The sequence below is a fragment of the Rhinopithecus roxellana genome, chromosome 20 (genome assembly GCF_007565055.1).
Source record: "Rhinopithecus roxellana isolate Shanxi Qingling chromosome 20, ASM756505v1, whole genome shotgun sequence".
In the NCBI taxonomy this organism is placed as follows: domain Eukaryota; kingdom Metazoa; phylum Chordata; class Mammalia; order Primates; family Cercopithecidae; genus Rhinopithecus; species Rhinopithecus roxellana.
Window position 1 is genome coordinate 25,784,650 of NC_044568.1, and position 18,694 is coordinate 25,803,343.

Below are 18,694 nucleotides of genomic sequence, written 5' to 3' on the forward strand. Positions count from 1 at the left end.
TTGTGACAGCATGCTCTAATTGCAGGCAAAGGGTCTCAAGCGCTTGTCTTTCAAATAAAGAATACAAAGGCAAATCATCCTCACTGACTGTATACAAGCTTCTGAAATATACCAGCCTTTGCCTCCTTTGCCTTTACTCTGCTACCCCAGATTCCACATACCAGGTCTGCATAGACCTGATGTGAGATAAGGTTGGCAGTATTTATAAGATCCCAACTTGCCTCACCTGTTGGGCTACATTAATGTCAGAGGCATGAGGAAGCACCTAGAAGGGAATTTCATGAAGTGGCCATGTTCATTTGCACATTTTCTACGCTGCATCTCTTGTTCTGTTTTAGAATTGACTACCTCCCTGAGGACAGGTATTGTGTCTCATTCACTTCCATCTCTCCAATGTCTGGCACAGGGTTCAACCCAGAGTAGGAGTCAGGTGTGTGAGCAAGGCGTGAACACTTGGTCCTGGCTGATGAAGTTGCTCTGATGTAACCAAACAGCCCTACTTTTGGATGCACAGCCATTCCAAACATCTGTGCCTTTATTATTATCATTCTGATTTCCCAACTTGATTTTATTTTCCAGAAGTCACCATTCAACCCTGTCGAGTTTAGCATGTGCTGACACACATTGTTACTGGGGTCAATGGCCAGATAACATTTCATTTCCAGGTGTTTATCATTTCTCATTAGTTATATGTTTATAATCACTAAGGTCTTATCCCCGGACAACTTGTCAAAATTGTTGTGGCCTTGCCCACCCTTGTACTCACCTTTCCGGAACTGTGGAGAGCATCTGGAATCCTAGCATGACTTTTCAAACAAAACACAGTGATCTCTTTCATCCTCTATCATCGGGGACATCAAAACTCTTTACTCATCAAGAGACTCTCTCATAGCTATGAAAGTTACCTCCTCACTGCCTTGCATCCTCCACAGAACTGCTGGTGCCTCTTGGAAGAAGTGCTGCATCTGTGCCCCTCTCCCTTCCTGCCTTTGTTTTCCATTGTCATTAGAAGCGTAGCCATGGAGAGAAATCTGGCGCAGAGTGCGACTGCAGCCATTAGAAAAGACAGATTTTCCTTCTAACCAGCCTAAGGAGGATGGGGTTTGGTTTTCAGCCCCTGCAGCCTGCAGAGAAATAAGCAGAATGAATTCAAGATGGCAGGTCCAAAAAAATCTTTTGTGAAACAAGCTGTTTGCATGGGAGCAGGTGACTGATGGTGCTGCAACCAAAAAGGGCTGTGGAATTTGCAGTGACCCCAACTCAGGCCCTCCCAGCAGCCACCCTGGGAGGCAGCTGCTCAGGGGTGTCACTGGGAATCATGAACCAAAGGATACTATTTCCTGCCTCCCAGAGCACAGGGAGCAAATCTTCTCTCTTCCCTCACAGAGAAAGCCTCTCCTAAGCTTTGTGCTTGGGTTTGGGCACTGCAGCTGTTCTTGGCATCTGTGCTTCGTGGCAGCCTTTACTGCCTGCAACTTGACACAGGCAGGAATCCTTGTGGTAGACCTGCTACCCTTCACCTGCCCAGGGCTTTTGTGAAGGCCAAATGAGAGAAAAGACCATGTAAATTCTTTGAAAACCAAATAGTACTGGTAGGAATCCTCGACTGTGGTGCTACCTGGCAATACCCTCCAGAAGCTCTAGCTTTGAGATACTTGGTGAGCACGCTCAACACTGACACAAATTACCCAGACTCAGTGAGATGCCTCAAACTGAAGGCTTCAGATTTCATATCCCTTTCTTTGCCTATGAACTTTTTTGATTCTCTAACACTTGTTAGTCTGACATTCAAGGCTTTCTCAACTCTTCCTTCCAAACATCTATTTCATATGGAAACTTCTCCATTTCAGTGCTCCCAGAACATAGCATTCTCATTCCTACCCCTGTTCATTTGATCACAACTTTCCCTTGCCTTCCTTCCCCATCCCACTTACCCCTCAGAGATTCTCCATATTGTACGCATGCTTGAAGACCAAGCATAAGACTTTTCCACAAGCTGACCCACAAATCACCTCTCTCTCCTTCAAAATAATAGTTATTGAGTTCTTGCTGATCTTGAACCAGAGAAGCAGTGATCTCAGGGGTTAAGAACAGGCTCTGCAGTCAGATTGCCTGGGTCGGGGTCCTGGTCCTCTTACTGTCTGCATGACCTTGAGCAACTTACTTAAAGTCCCTGAGCATTGCTTTCCTCAGCTATAAAGTAGGGATAATAATGGTATTCTTTTACACATATGTATTGCTGAGCACAATGCCTGACCCACTGTAAACACTTGAACGAGGGTTAGTATTGTCTCTAAGCATTTTCTTTCTTTTTTTTTTTTTTTTTCTGAGACAGAGTCTAGCTCTGTTGCCCAGGCTGGAGTGCAGTGGCGCGATCTCGGCTCACTGCAAGCTCCGCCTCCCGGGTTTACACCATTCTCCTGCCTCAACCTCCTGAGTAGCTGGGACTACAGGCGCCCGCCATCTCGCCCGGCTAGTTTTTTTTTTTTTGTATTTTTTAGTAGAGACGGGGTTTCACCGTGTAAACCAGGATGGTCTCGATCTCCTGACCTCGTGATCCACCCGTCTCGGCCTGTCTCGGCCTCCCAAAGTGCTGGGATTACAGGCTTGAGCCACTGCGCCCGGCCTCTAAGCATTTTCATATATGTTGCCATGTAATTTCCATGGCAGCCCAGGAAAAGTTAGTTTTATTGCCCCAGAGGAGAAAGATGAAGTTTGGAAAGGTTAAAGCACTTGCCTAAGGCCACACATTTGGTGGTAAAAGTGTGATTCAGACGCAAGTTTGGTTGGCATCCATAGCTTTTCCACTGCCATAGCCAACCTGCATTAATCAGGCCTCCTATGGTTACTCCAGCCCCTGTTCCTTGGTTCAATCTGCATATGAGCGTCTCTCCTCTCCCCAGCGAGACCTTGGTCTCCTCCTGGGGAAGGGTTCTCAAAATACCCCACTGTAGCTATCCATCATTTGGCATTTGTTGAATGACAAAAGAAAGAATGAGTAGGAAAATGTGCATATTAACTCCAGACTATCCCCAGATAACTTATCACTGGTACTTGGTACCTGGAAGTCAGGGGCCTCTCAACAGAACCAGAGGTGAGACTCCCTCCACCTCAATTCACCCACCACTCTTTGAGTCAAGAAACTGTGTTGCTCTCCTGCTAAAACATTTGAAGGGATCCTCACTTTTCCTATAGGACTAATCTGAGTATTTTCTTTACAGTTCAACATGCTCTGTTAACATAAGCCTTCACTGAGCTTAATACATATTCTTCGGCCATCTTCCTCCAGAAGGCAAACTTTTGGAAGAAGAGGCGATGGTTGAGAACAGCAACAATATGTGTTCCCTCAGAGCTATGCAGTGAATGGACCCATGGTCTGCCCTAGGAGTCGGGAGAAATGGCTCTGGGATCTGGTTTCCATATTTATGTTATCTCTTTTTTAAAGCAAAGCTACATGTAAAGTGCTCTAAACACTGAAGTCAGAACTTCAGAGTAAACATGATAGAGAACAATGCCCATTTTGCTACTTGCCTCATTATCCCAGGAAAGAGCCTCATGTGCGTTAATCAGACAGAGAAGAACATGAAAGATTGTGTAGAGTGTGCCCAAAGTTCCTGAGATCCTACGTTTTGGTGTAGACACACTTAATCAGGTGAAACTGTCCTTTCAATCTCCTCAGGGACTGAATAAGGATGGGGAACGACACGGGTAGAGTTGTAGGAAAGGCTCTGAAGATTCTGAACAGCAAATTCTCTCTCTTGTTTTTCATTGTTTTTTTGAGATGGTCTCATTCCAGTAGCCCAGCTGGAGTACAGTGGTGCAATGTTGGCTCACTGCAGCCTCTACCTCTCATGCTCAGGTGATCCTCCCACCTCAGCCTCCTCCTTAGTAGCTGGGACTACAGGTGCACACACCATGCCTGGCAAATTTTTTGTATTTTTAGTAGAGACAGGGTTTCACCATGTTGCCCAGGCTGGTCTTGAACTCCTGGACTAAAGAAATCCATTCGCTTTGACCTCTCAAAGTGCTGGGATTATAGGCATGAGCCACTGTGCTTGGCCTGAACTGCAAATTCTATATTAAAGAACAAAAAGTTCTCTATTAAAGAATACCTGAAATCCCATTTAGTCACAGCTATCATTTGTTGAGTGCCTACTATGTACCTGATGTTTTATTTGTATTATCTAATTTAATCCTCACTACAACCTGCGAGAGAGTTGATACTACCTCCATTTTACAGAAGAGAAAACTGAGACTCAGTGTCTTGACCAAGCCCAATAAGTGGCAGAGTGGCTTTGACCTTGGGTATGTCTGATTCCTGTCCAGAATTTTTCTCCCAGAGCACAAGGTTGTCATTCCCTGAGGAATCCAGGAGTCCAAGAGACTTAGAGCTCTTGAGTCATCTGGTACGATCACCCTTTTCCTCAACTCATTAGCTGAAGTCAAGACCTGTGCATAATGCAGTTAGCTAATTTGTTTGTTCATTGTATGCTTATGTAAATGGCTTGAAATCTTTCCTCAACATCATTATCTGTCAGAAAATAGGGGCCACATACTTAGCAAGTGTTTTCAATCACATTTTAACTAGTAATAAATCTTTAGCTTGATTTATCTGAAAATCGTCTGCTTGCTCTCCTTCCTGTTGCCCTTATCTTTTTTTTTTTTTTTTTTTTTTTTTTTTTTGAGACGGAGTCTCGCTGTGTCGCCCAGGCTGGAGTGCAGTGGCCGGATCTCAGCTCACTGCAAGCTCCGCCTTCCGGGTTCACGCCATTCTCCTGCCTCAGCCTCCCAGGTAGCTGGGACTACAGGCGCCCGCCACCTCGCCCGGCTAGTTTTTTGTATTTTTTAGTAGAGACGGGGTTTCACCGTGTTAGCCAGGATGGTCTCGATCTCCTGACCTCATGATCCACCCATCTCGGCCTCCCAGCCCTTATCTTGTAACACTTCATAAGCTTCCTCCAACAGTAATAACAATAGTTAATATTAAGTGAACACTCACTCTGGACCTGTCAGTCACTGTTCTAAGTGATTTAGCTCAAAACCTAGGAGGCAGGCTTTATTATCACCTCATTCTACAGGTGAGGAAACAAAGGCACAACTTGCTCAAGGTTACGCAGCCCAAATAGCAGAACCAGGATTCAAATCCCAGGCTAATTGATTACAGACCTACTTTGCTAAATGCCTCAGTTTATAAAGAAAATATCATCCTAAATGGAAGCAGTCTAGAACAACACTGCCCAGTAGAAATATAATATGAGTTATAAATGCAAGCCACATATATAATATAAATTTTCTAGTGGCCACATTACAAAAGTAAAAAGAAACAGGTGAAATTAATTTAAATATATTTTACTTAATATATCTAAAATATTATTTTAACCTGTAATCAATATTACCATTACTAATGCAACATTTTACATTATTTTTTATACTAATTTTTTGAAAGCTGGTGTATGTTTTATACTTACAACACATCTTAATTGCTACTAGACATATTTCAAGTGCTTATGGCCCCATATTGGACAACAGATATATAGAAGGACATTCTACTTTTCCTATTTTTTCTATTATTTGTTTCTATTTCAACTTTATTTTTAACATTTTTAAATTTAAAAAAATTTTAGAATCTTGCTCTGTTGCCCAGGCTAGGTTGTGGTGGTACAATCATAGCTCATTGCAGCCTTGAACTCTTGGGCTCAAGCAACCCTCCCATCTCAGCCTCCCAAGTAGTTGGGACTACAAGCATTCACCACCATGCCTAGCTAATGTTTTCATTTTTTATAGAGACAGGGTCTCACTATGTTACCCAGGCTAGTCTTGAACTCTTGGCCCCAAGCAAGCCTCCTGCCTCAGCCTCCTAAAGTGTTGGGATTATAGGCATGAGCAACCGTGCCTGGGCTATTTCAACTTTAAAATTGGGTTTTGCATTGGTATTGGATCAAAGAAGCCTGTATTAATGGAAATGTGCCCTTTGGATAATTAAATGAACAGAGCAACAGTTTAGGACAGTGGAAAGAATATGCTTTAGGCATTAAAAAATCTGGGTTCTAAGCCCCATCTTAAAACCACTAACCAGGGCTGTGGCCAGAGCAACCCTCAACTTCCCTCACTCTCTTTCCTCATGTTAAAAAATACATGATGGTTTATGATTATTAAGATTCTTTCCATTTCTAAAGTTCTTTCTGCTTATAGCACACATTCTTTCAGGGTTTCTGTGCCTGTTTCCTTGTTCCATTCAAGATTTCTGTAAGAAAGGACTTATCCCACATTGTGGTTGTGTTCCCTGTGCCCAGCTCTGTGCCTGACACATTTTTGTAGGCACAAGAAACGTCTATTGAATGAATGGAAATCCAGTCCTCCTTTGAGGGACTCCTAGGCCTCCCAGTTTTTGCCAGAATGATCATAGCCGCCTTAGCAATTAATTGCACTTTCTCATATTGGCCTAAAATCTTAACAATCTAAGATTTCTGAAGGGTTATAGCCAGGATTAGAAACCATTTCCTGATCCTGTGTGCAAAGGAGATGGTACTCAGCCCTAGGCATGGCTGCCTAGAGACCCCTGCAAATGGTCTCCTTCTTATTACATGCTGTTCTGATGCTGAGGAGAGTTAATTAATGACTCTAAATAAGAAAACAATCAAATCTGTCTGCAGTCATATGAGTCAGAGCAGACCCAGATGGGGTGCCGGGTCCTTGGCTTCCAAGTGCCCTCGGGAGAAGCAATAGCAGCCTTTGCTCCTTTCCTCAAAGCTCTGTGAAGCCCCAACTTGGAAGGGGAAGGAATCACTCAAAATGGAATGGAGACTCAGCTGGATATGAAGCATTTTTCTTAAAAGGCTAACCCCCTATCTGAGTGTTGTACAGACTGAGGCCCTGGGAGAGGAGAAAAAACGTAAGTTCATTCCTTTCTACCCTCTTTAGACACCCAAACTGAAAGGGGAGTTCTCAGAAACCGGTCCCTGTGTATGTTGCAAGATTGGAGCAGTTGGAACTGCCACTTTAGGAGGACCAGACTTGTGGTCTGAAATTCACCAAACCCCAAACCTGCCCACCTTCTGGAGTCTTGCAGCCACATATGGAGGTAGAACTTTGGTTGGGTGGCATAAGGACAGGAATGTGATGCTTTCCTGAGATTGGCTGAGGCCCACACAGTGGAAATTTTATTTAGGTGTTAGAGGCTTTGCTATGAAAATCTGAGAGTGGGAATAGGTGGAAGGAATCTCTTAACAATAAGAGTGTCTTCAGCTTTGTAACAGGATGCTAGAAAATAAAGATAAGCTCTATTTCTTTGGCTCTATGTGTGCTCTTTGTCAAATAATAACAGCTTCCTCATGTTTTTTTTTTTCCCTTCCTTTCTTAAAAAGGAAAAACAGTGACAACACTTTGTTGCCATCTACGCTTGGCTTCCTATGAAAATTTTCCATGCTGGAAAGAAAACCCTGGGCTATTGGTCATGAGGGTCATTATACTGCCTTCTCCCCATTCTTTGGTAAACAAGTTCAGTTAACAAACCTGGATAAGATATAAAGTAGGTGGCACTATCCTTGCTGAACTTGAAAAGACTGATTTGTGTCTAAATCCTAGTTGGCCCCCAATCCTATTCCTCTGGCATTTGGTTATAACCTTACATAGGACAATCCAATAGTTCAATTTTATTTCTATAATAGCAATAGGGAAAAACAGTGGTAAGGAGGAACTTCCAGAGTTTGAGATCCAGGATGGAACCTAAACTCTTCCCTTTCTGTGTAACCCTGAGAAAGCCCTCAAAACTTTGTTTCCTCACCTTGAAATTGGGAATTATGCCACCACCTACCTCATAGGACTGTGAGGATTAAATACATTCTTACATGTGAAGAGCCTGAGTCAGAAAATGTCTCCTCTTATTAGCTCATAATTCTTTAAACAGGGATTGCTGATGAGTTCATTCGAAGTAATTCAGTAATACCCTCCACAGCTCTGTTTCCTCCTATTCCATTCTGTAATCAGCTTTGGGGAAATCCTCTCGGAGGCCATGGCCCTCAGCTCTTGCTTCTAGCCCACACCCTGAAGTCCTCCCTTCCCACCAGGTGGGTGAGGCCAGCACTCCAGAACCTTGGACAGCTCTACTCCACAGCGATAGAGCCGGCTGCCCCAGGGAACAGGAGGGTCTTGGGAAATTTTCCAAAGGTTGCATTAGTGCAGTGATTTAGGAATGCCAGGGCTGAAGTCTCATTTCCAGCATGCATGCTGCCACTTGCATGCATGTTCAGATTCTTCAACATGACCAGCCCTTCTGGAAATTTCTAAGGAGACTCTCAGAAATGCTCACAAGATTTACCAAATCTTAGGGCCTTTCCTTCTTTTCTATGAACTCCAAAAATTTTTTTGAGCCCAGAAAGAACAGAAACACCACCCACATCTTCCTGAATCTGCTGATATTTAATTTGTTTGGCTTCAGTACAAGGATTAAACATTCTTGATTAACTTCAAGTCAAAGTAATAATGTATGAACATGAGGAAATGTTTTACAAGACAAAGATTCAGGTATAAATTAAAAGAAACATAAAATAACGTTATTGCCTGTAGGTGATGTTAAGCACCATTCTAATCAGGATAAGCAGGTGGTTCAATTTATGAGGCAATTTAGCTTTTCACTCTCCAATGCAGAACACAACACACCATATGCAGTCACCTTCCAAACAGGCAAGGAAGAGATTAAGTCCTATTTTTACTTTATGATACTGAGTCACATAGTTCAATGCAAATCACATGGATGCCAAAGTAAGAACAATACCAGGTATTAAAATACCTTCTTTCCTTTGCAGAGCTCTTAAGATTTTGTGACTGTGTGAAATTCCTTCAGAGTAACTCTGGGAGAAGAGACACATGTCACCAGATGGGCATTTAGGATTGAGCATGTCTCATCTCTCTCCCCCACTTCTGTCATTAGGCCTGGAAGAGCCGTATTTGCAGCTTTTTGCATTTGATAATAGCCTCCAGATGCCTTCATTTTCTGGGCTACATTGTTTTTGAGGAAAAGAGGGTTTGCCTTTGAAAAGTGTTATTGACTAATTTAATAATGAGGGAAAGAAGAGGATAAATGTGGAACAGGAAAAGAGGAGAAGAGAGTAGTAGAGGTAGAGGGAGAGACAGGAGATGCCTAAACCTCTTTGACCTTGGTAAGTGTTTTCCATGCATTGTCCTTATAAATGGGTTTGATGCCCACCTTCCACTGGTCAGAAACTTGAACAAAGGCCTTCAAGCCCTCTTTAAACATTTCCATTGCTGAAGACAGCAGCAATTCCATGGCTTGAACTAACTTGAAAAAACTTCAGACAAGAACATCAGCTTGACACTCTGAAGGTAGGAGGGAGCCCCCCAATAGAAAGGTTTGTGATTTTACCTAACAACGCTCACACCCACTCTGAGCCTCTACATCATGGGGGAGTGTTAGTTGCCAAATTGTGTCTAGTTTAACCTCTTTCCAGCAGAGGTCGCTGTGGACACTGGGAGTGGATACTTGTGGGAACTGGACCAGGCAGCCTGGGTTAGATAGATGGTGGCTACCTTGTGTGGTACCTGCTCTTTCTGCTGTTCTGCTGGCCAGCATCTGGTCTCTCATCCTATGGGAAGTAGATCTCTGTGAAGATTATCTCAAAGCTGCACAGTGCCTTTGCTATACAAGCGCTGTGAGATCAGGGTAACTTATTGGGGAGGGCAGGTTTGGGAGGGCCATGCTCATCCTCTAGGGGTATCACCTTGTAGTGTACGTCTGTGTTACCCTTGTTTCCTGTCTGAGTGTACCTAGTATTTCTGAGACACCACCTGTGACTGACCAGCAACATCAGTGCCATGCCCTTCCAGACATGGAGGCCAAAGCGACAAAAGTTGTCTTGCCATGTAGTCTTGCACCCATATCATAAGTGACTCTGTTGATGAGTCCCCTGCTAAGCCTCACTTGGAAACACATGGTGGTGGTGAGGGGGCAGAATTCTGGTCTTTGGAGCAGCCTATTACAGTAGGATAAAGCTTCTGATAAAATGGGAAGGGCAGGGCACTGGTGAGTATGTTAGGGTCAGATCTGAGACCTCAGAAGGGCTGAAGAAGTCTCCACATACTTGTGAACTCCCCACTTACTGGGCCTTGCGCAGCCAGGCAGGCTAGGCACAAAGCAACCTGAAGCTGCCTTCACCCTGAGGTCATCCACTCAGACCCTAGGTCATTGCTGTGACTTGAGAGTTGAAGATGTGATTACCCTGCTCCCCACCCCCACAACATCCAAGTCCAGCAGTAAATGAGTAAGTGGTTCATCTACACACACACACACACACACACACACACACACACACACATGAAGACTGAAACACACATGGGTACATTCAACCGGTCACACATTCACACCCACACTCTGACCCACACCATCATCCATGCAAACCCTCACACATTTAAACACATCCCCGCCCCAGAACCAAATTTGACCTAACATGACTGATGGGGCGTGGGAGGGTCCAGTCAGGATGTCTCTCTGGACCCTGGTCCACTCCTGCTCCGTGAACTCCAGGCCCCTTGCTCAAGGTGGAGCCCTCACCTGTCCCTGTCCTAGTGGTCACAGGTCCTGAACGGCCCCCGTACCGGCCCCCGAAGGGGCCCTGGTTACCATCGTGTGCACAGAATCCTGGGTGCCTGGCTGGCCTTAGGGTAGGGGGTATGGGAAAAGAGAAAGATGTGGGGCATAGTGCCCTGTCCCGGCTCAGCCGCCTCCTCCCTCGGGATTTTCCATCCCGGCTCGCGCTGGTCCGCTAGAAGCCCGTGCGCTTTGTCTCCCGCCCCGCTCCCAGCACGTTTCTGTGGAAGCTGCCCGCGCCGCGCCCGAAGCCCCCCCTCCGAGGCCGCGCCCCCCGCCCAGCCCGCGGCGCAGGCCTGCCAGTGCGGCGACCGCCGCTTTGTCCTCTCGAGGATGCCTGGGCCGAGCGCGAAAGCCCAGTGCCTGGAAACAGCCACCGCGCGTCCTAGAAGCAGGTCCCCGAGCCTCGGTTTGGGGTGCGCCCTGCATCGGAGCGGAGCAGCCCCCAAAGATTCGCGGGCACGAGGTTGGGGGTAGCGTCTACCTGGAGCTCTTGAGTGCTTGAGAGGAGATCCGCCCCGTCCCGCTCTGCACATGCCCATCTGGGGTTGGGCCCCAGCTGAGGTGCCATAGGCTCAGTCCCCGGGGCGTGGTGGGCTAGTGAGGGTCGTCTCGACTTAGAGCCCCAGGCCTAGATCCAGGTAGGGAGGGCCTGGGAGATAAGGCCCGGGTGGGGAGAGGTGGGGAGGGGTCCCTCGTCTCCTCTTACATCCCCCTACACCACCTCCCACACCCAGGCCACCCAACCCTAGGCGCGGGCCCGAGCGCGGGGGATTCCGAGTGTCAGTGCTTTCCTCCACCCGCGACTCCGAGCAGGATGGGGAGGGGTCTCCCAGCCTTTCCCTGCCACATCCCAATTCCACCCCTCACCAATAACCTAGGAGGGTCCAAGTGGAAGGGGTAAGAGTCCTCTGTCTCATCCACATCCTCGATCCTCCTCTTTACAAAACCCTAGGGCCTGGGGAGGAGGGGGGATAGGGAGGGGGCGAGTGCGGAGGAAGGGGCCTGGGGAAGGGTCTTCCCGGTCCCAAGACGCCTTTCTTTAATAACCCTGGGAGGGTCTGGGCTGGGGATAGCGGTCCGCGATCTCATCCATCACCACCAGACTCCTTTGTAACCTCGAGCAGCCGAAGTGTTGCGGGGAGAGGTCCCCCTGCCTCCAGTCCCCTCATCCCACAACACCCCCTCCTCCCGTCCTCAGTAACCCGAGCAGCCCGGTCGCCAGGCACAGTGGGAAGGAGGGTCCAAGCCTCCTCGCTCTCCCTGGAGAGATTGGGGGTGGTGTCCCCCAGCCCTCGACCCTCATACTCAAAAGCCTTCTCCACGATAAAACGAAAACTAAGCTGCTCCGACCTCCGGCGCCGGGCCACAGGAGGCCCCTAGTCAGTCGATGGCTGTCCGGGACCCACGGTCCTGAGAGCAGCGAGAACACGTCCCGTCAACTCCCTGAGCCCCTCACGCCTCGGTTCGCCCCCTCCCCAAGAAAACAAAAGCGAATTCAGCAGCACCGACCTCTGACGGCGGGCGGGGGGGCGGTCAGCGTCCGGCAGCGCACCCTGCTCCTCCCGGCTCCTCAGCCCGGGCTCCCGGCCGCAGATCTGGCGGCGGCTGCAGCTGCGGCTGCTCTCGCGGCTCTCGCGTCCGGAGCCTCCCTCAGACTCAGCACCTGGAGCGGCGAACAGCTCCGCGCTTCATTCCTCTGACCCCGCCTCCTTCGCGCCGCCGTAGCCAATGGTGACCCGGACCCCGCCCAGGAGTCTGCCCATTGGGGGCATCGTCCCCTCTCCCTCCGGCCCCGCCCGCTGGTTCCTGGGTGTGTCCTTCAAGACCACATCCCTCAGAGACCGGCGGAGTTTCACACAGCCTTCTGGGACTTATAGTTCTTTAAGGACGCGGAGTGGGCTCACGCCGCGGGCAGGCAAACAGAGCGGGACTGCATTTCCCAGGGTGCACTGAAGACATGGAGGCGCGGAGCAGGGCGGGAGGACCGTTTCCATAGCAAAGACGACCAGCCGAGGATGGCTGGCGGAGAAGTGGGGCAGGCCGCAGGACCCTCGAAGGATCGTGTGAGACCCCGGGCAGCCTCTTGGGAGGCCATTTCGAGGAGAAAACCTTGATTTCTGCTTCAGGACCCTGGGCCTCAGTTTTCCTATCTGAGAAGAAGGGCGAAGAGCTGTGCCCCCGAGCACAGCCGTCGGTGATGGGGCAAACCGAGGGCAAGCCGCTTTGGTTCCTGCCCAGCAAAGGTGAGGGAGGACGGAGGAGACTCTCCCACTGCATTCAGAACTTTATTCCTTTATTTTTGTCTCAATCTTGTCATAGAGGAGCGCTTCACTTTTGGTCATCCCTTGGGCTACCAGGGCCTTCCCGTCTCCGTCTTCCCATAGCAGGTCCTGGCCTCCTTCACACCACTACCGGATACCGCAGCATCTCCCCCAACGCAGCAGACGGAGGGCACTTCCCATGCCCCGGGACTTAAGCCCACTCTCCCCTTCGAGATCTGGACTCCACCTTTTTGCAACACTCTTAACTTCTTTGGAAGCTGGGAAGCCTCCTACTCCCTTGGGCCCCTCCACCCTGCCCTCAGCTAACTCCTCGGCAAGCCCCAACCTAGACACCGCCTGTTTTGTGAAGACATCTAGATGCTGGGCTCTCTGTTGAGTGCCCCACCCTGTGTTTGAGCAGCACCCTCTACTTCCCCTGTTCTACTTGCATGTTTATGTACTCGTCTTCCTCATTATAAGATCCACAGGGGAGGGGCCATGTCTGTACTATTCATACTTACAGTCCAGTGTCTAGTGTCTGGCACATAGTAGGCACTCACTAGCTATTTAGATATAAATATAGATATTTGTTGAATTGAAAATGAATTGGGCCGGGCGTGGTGGCTCACACCTGTAATCCCAGCACTTTGGAAGGCCGAGGCGGGTGGATCACCTAAGGCCAGGAGTTCAAGACCAGTCTGGCCAACATGGTGAAACCCTGACTCTATTAAAAATACAAAAATTAGTCAGGCATGGTGGCGCGTTCCTGTAATCCCAGCTATTCAGGAGGCTGAGACAGGAGAATCGCTTGAACCCCTGGAGGCGGAGGTTGCAGTGAGCTGAGATTGCACCACTGCACTCCAGCCTGAGCAACAGAGTGAGACTCTCAAAAAAAAAAAGAAAGAATAAAATTTAAAAAAAGAAAATAAAGGAACCTCATTCACATACACCTCCAAAATTCTGATTTCCTAAAGTTGGGCATTTCTTATTGCTGGAAGTGTTCAATTAGAGGGATGCCGCCCCCTTGAAGAAATGTTTATTTCATTTGTACAGTGGGTTGGGATTTTACCTGAATGCTCTGAGTACCCTTTTAATCCTTCGATGCTAGAGACAGATAGACCCATGCCTATGATTGCTGTCAGTTCTCCCTGAAATGTCATCAGTTCTCCATGTTCCGCTGTTTCTAGCTATTGGCCCTACTCCTTTCTGTGCCTAAATGCCCTACCTCCCACTCCTTTTCTGAGAAAGATCTGCCCTGTCAGTTATGAAGCAAAGACGTCCTAAGATTCCTGCTGTTTCTTTTCTTTTCTTTTCTTTTGTGAGTTTTGCTCTTGTTGCCCAGGCTGGAGTGCAATGGCGTGATCTCAGCTCACTGCAGCCTCTGCCTCCCAGGCCCACCTCAGTCTCCCAAAGTGCTGACATTACAGGCGTGAGCTACCGTGCCTGGCCTCCTGCTTTTCTTTCTACCGTCTGCTCAGCATCTTAGGCCTCATTGGTGATGTCCCACCTTGCTAGGTAGCATCTTTCCTGAATATTTCTCCACTAAACATTCTGTTGTTGGCTAGATGGCCTAGTTAATCTACACATTTCATTTTATCACCTTCTCTAGACTTTTTTTGTGTATGTCAGCCGATACATTCTGGGGAGAATGCCTTAATATATGAGAATAATTAACTCGTGGCCAACAAGGAAATAACCAAGGAGACTTTTACTCTGAACCTAATTCAAACCAAAGAGAGAGAGCCTGAGAGAAAGCAGCTCTGTCATCCTTGAGTTAGTAACATCCAGGAAGGGAAGGCTAAGGTGGGGGAGTGAGTAAAACAGATGGCATTTAGGGAAGAACCAACAGGACTTTAAGAGGCATGGCAGAGGGGCTTTGATCCTGGCTAAACCATCAGGGAAGGCAACTGGAGCTGGTTGAACAGACGGGGCCTTATTACTGAAGAGAAAATGGTAAGGAAGCAGGGGGAAATGGGACGTGTGCTAAAGCAGAGTGCCTCGTTCAGTGGATGCAGTGAAAGCAGAGGCTGTTGGAAAAGTGGATTGGGGAGGACCATGCCACCAGGTGGGCATCAGCAGAGTATCACCCGAGTATTGCAGAGGGATACCAAAGAATTCCACCTGGAGCCAGAGCTGAAACACTTTGGAGGTCAGTTTACCCCTTCAGAAGTAGTGCACCACCATCCATCTACCACTGGAATCCAATTTCAGTTTTGGTAAATTGTTATAAACAGGAAAAAGTCAGGGTTCCACAATTCTGTCAGCACTCAGAGACTATAACAGCATCTGCCCAGCCAAGTAGAGTTAGGAAACCTGGATCCTAATCCTGACTTTGCCTCTGATTAGATGTGTGACCCTGGGCTGGAGCTGTTTCTTCAGTTGTAAAATGCTATTTATTGGTGTTAGGTAGCAGCTAATAAGGATGGAGGTGGGGCTGGGTGCAGTGGCTCACACCTGTAATCTCAGCAGTTTGACAGGCCAAGGCAGGAGGATTGCTTGAGGCCAGGGATTTGAGACCAGCTTGGGCTACATAGTGAGACTCTGCCTCTACCAAAAATTAAAAAAAAAAAAAAAAAAAAAAAAAAAAACTCAGTGCAGTGGCGCATGCCTGTAGTCCCAGCTACTCAGGAGGTTGGGGTAGGAGGATTGCTTGAGCCCAGGAGTTTGAGGCTGCAGTGAACTATGGTCAGTCACACCACTGCATTCTGGTAGCCTGAGTGACAGAGCAAGACCTGTCTCTAAAAAAAAAGAAATTTTTTTTTAAACGTGGAGGTAGGGAAATTCAAAGGTACTTACTAGCTGTTTGACCTTGCCTAAACTACATTCTTGGATTTGCAGTCAGTTTATTTGAAAATGTCATAAGGGATAAATGAGATTCCTTATGTAAAGTACTTTATAAATATTAAGCACTTACCAAATGTTAGTCTGTTTTTGCATTATTCTTGGATTACCAGAAATTGGTTTGACTATGAATAAACAGGAGACAATTTCTTGGGTAATCTGAGTTTGAATCCCCCTTCTCTCTCTTACTAATTGTATGACTTTGATTAGGTTATTTAATATTTAATTGTTCTGGGTCTCAGTTTTCTCATTTGTGAAATTAAAATGATATGTTCTTCAGAATTGTGAGGGTTAAATGAGATGAAAGGCCTGACTCATATGAGAAAATGCTCAATATATTTGTTTTGTCATTTTTAAGGGGTGGTTTTAGGGCACAGAACCTAAAGGAATGAATGGAATTCTAAGCGCTTTGAAGCTAGAGTTGTGAAAGGTTCCAGGGGAACACTGTGCTGGCCTTCTCCCTTCTTGGGGAAGAAAAGATTTCAGTGAAGTTCCATGGGTCTTCTCAGTAAGTAGAGGAGATTAACTAGAATGCTGAATCTCAGACACTGAGAGGTTAGAGAGATTGACCAGGGCTGGATCCTGAAGAGCTTGGTATTCTAGGCTGAGAATATAATTTTATTCTAAAGCTAATGAAGGTTTTTAAGGAGATGTGCATTTTGAAAAGGTCTAGGGGCTGTTTGGAGAACGGCCAGGAGAAGATGAGGCTGGGATGTGGATCGGGAAGGTGCTGCGGTGATCCAGCATGGTGAGTGGAAAAGAGGGGGTAGATCTGAGAGATATTTTTTTATTTGTTTGTTTGTTTGTTTTTTAAGTATTAATAGTTCATCAAATTTCCCATCTTTTTAAAGTAGTTCATCAAAGAGATATTAAGAAGGTAAATATTTGAGGACTTTGTGAATGAGAGCTGAGGGCATGGAGGAAACTGGTAAAAGTCAAAGATGATGCTCAGGTGTCTGCCCCTGGTAACTACGGGGATGGATGGGAGTGCTATCCCCTGAGATGTGATACCGTAAAGGAGCAAGTTTAGGCAGGAAGAGGAGTAGGTAAGTTTGAATTGGGTATAGTATGTCCAAACAAGGTGTCTAGGAGGTGGTTTGGAGCTTATGAGAGGGATCTGGTTAAGGGATAGTCATAAATTATCAAATTATCACCATATAGATCATAATTGAAGCCATGGGAATGACTGAAATCCTTCAGTAGAGAGGGTCAAAGAAAAGAACAAAATTCTTTGGGAAATGCCAACATTTAGGGAACAAGTAGAGAAAGAGGAGCCCAGAGGAAAAGGTGAGACCAGTCAGACAGACTGGAAGAAAATCATAGGGTGGGGTGCCACAGAAGCCACAGGGAGGAAGTGGGGTGGCGTGGTACCTTCAGATAAGCCAAGGTCTGAAAAAACAAATACCAAATTAGCCACAAAAAGGTCACTGATGACCTGGGAGAGAGTGGGTGCAGGGGAGTAGCAGGGACAGAAGTCTCTGAATGGGAGTACATGTAGACAACTGGGGGGAATGGATTGCTTTGGAAGGGGAGGAGAAAGAAAACCAGAAGGAATATAGGTTGAGGAACAATTTTGTTTTGAGTTGGGAGCAATTAGAACATCTAACAATAATAAACATATAGGTAGGTAGTTGAGAGGTGGGCTGTGGAAATTGAGGGAGTTCATATTCCATGGCCATTACTTCTTCTCTGATGCTGGAAGCAAGGATATGTGCTCAGTGTGAGGAGGTGGAGTGGGGTGGGAAACTTGGAGAAAGAAGAAAAGATTCAAGATGGCTGCTGTGGAAAACAGGAGGGAAAGCTAATGGCCATCCACAGAGGCTGCAGGGTAGTGGTGGGGGCCTGCTGAAGTTGGAGACCATGGGTGTGGAAGCACTAATCCATGCGGTTATGGGCTTGCTGCAGCATCTTGTCGGCCCTGAGATAGCCTTGGTGAGGCTGGTCCAGACTGGGCATTGCTGGACAAGGGAAACAAGAAAGCAAGGGTCTTGGAGATACTGACAAGAGAGGTGGAAATGGTGGTCCACTAAGAGGAAGGTGAAGCCTGGATGGATAGGGCAGATGCAGGTAGTGAGGTTCTTGGTGGAGTGAGAGGACAGATGCTGTGGGTGGCAGGGAAGAGCAGGGAAGGCAAACAATGTTAGTCAGAGATGGAGGGGCTCTGGGCAGGAATGAGGGGGCAGGGTGGCTGGGGTGGACAGAGAAGATCATGAGATTGAAAAGCAAGTTTGTCATATGGCTTATTGGCAAGTCTCCTGGAAAGATGACCGGTTTGAAGGAGACAGGAACCCTGGTAGCTCCATGCCAATGTACAGTGAGTGGCATATTCGATGATGGCAAGGTGGAGAGATGGAGTACAGAGCCCTCTGATGTGAGAGTCACACAAACCAAGATATTGGGTGCTAAGAAGAAGCCCTCTTGCCCGGGATAGGTGGGGTGAGGAGAAAGCGAGGCAATGAGCTTTCTCATACATTTTGTTTTCTTTCTTTCTTTTTCTTTTTCTTTTCTTTTCTTTTTTTTTTTTTTTTTTTTTTTCTTTTGAGATGGGGTCTCGCTCTGTCACCCAGGCTGGAGTGCAGTGGTACAATCTCAGCTCACTGCAGCCTCTGCCTCCTGGGTTCAAGTAATTCTCCCACCTCAGCCTCCCAAGCAGCTGGGATTACAGGCATGTGCCACCATGCCTGGCTAATTTTTGTATTTTTAGTAGAGACAGGGAATCACCATGTTGGTCAGGCTGGTCTCGAACTCCTGACCTCAGGTGATCCACCCGCCTCGCCTTCCCAAAGTTCTGAGATTACAGGCGTGAGCCACCACGTCTGGCCTCTCATACATTTTCACAGAAGTCTTGTGTCAATATACATGATCAGTTTTATACATCCCTAAAAGGCAGACTATCAGAATAAAATTAACCAAACCAAGAAGTGACTCCAGATTTCATGGTGAAATTGTATCAACCAAGTTCAACAGTAGTGATTCCTGTAATTTA

The 18,694-nt window shown here is 47.1% G+C and overlaps 1 protein-coding gene across 1 annotated transcript in view; it reads right to left on the reverse strand.

Annotated features, from left to right (window-relative positions):
* Positions 1-12,449, reverse strand: part of SMPD3 (sphingomyelin phosphodiesterase 3) — a 91,983-nt gene extending 79,534 nt beyond the window's left edge. Inside the window, exon 1 of the mRNA XM_010355043.2 lies at positions 12,116-12,449. The gene's annotated coding sequence lies outside the window, so the exon portion shown is untranslated. The remainder of the gene's footprint in view (positions 1-12,115) is intronic.
* Positions 12,450-18,694: the final 6,245 nt, after the last annotated feature.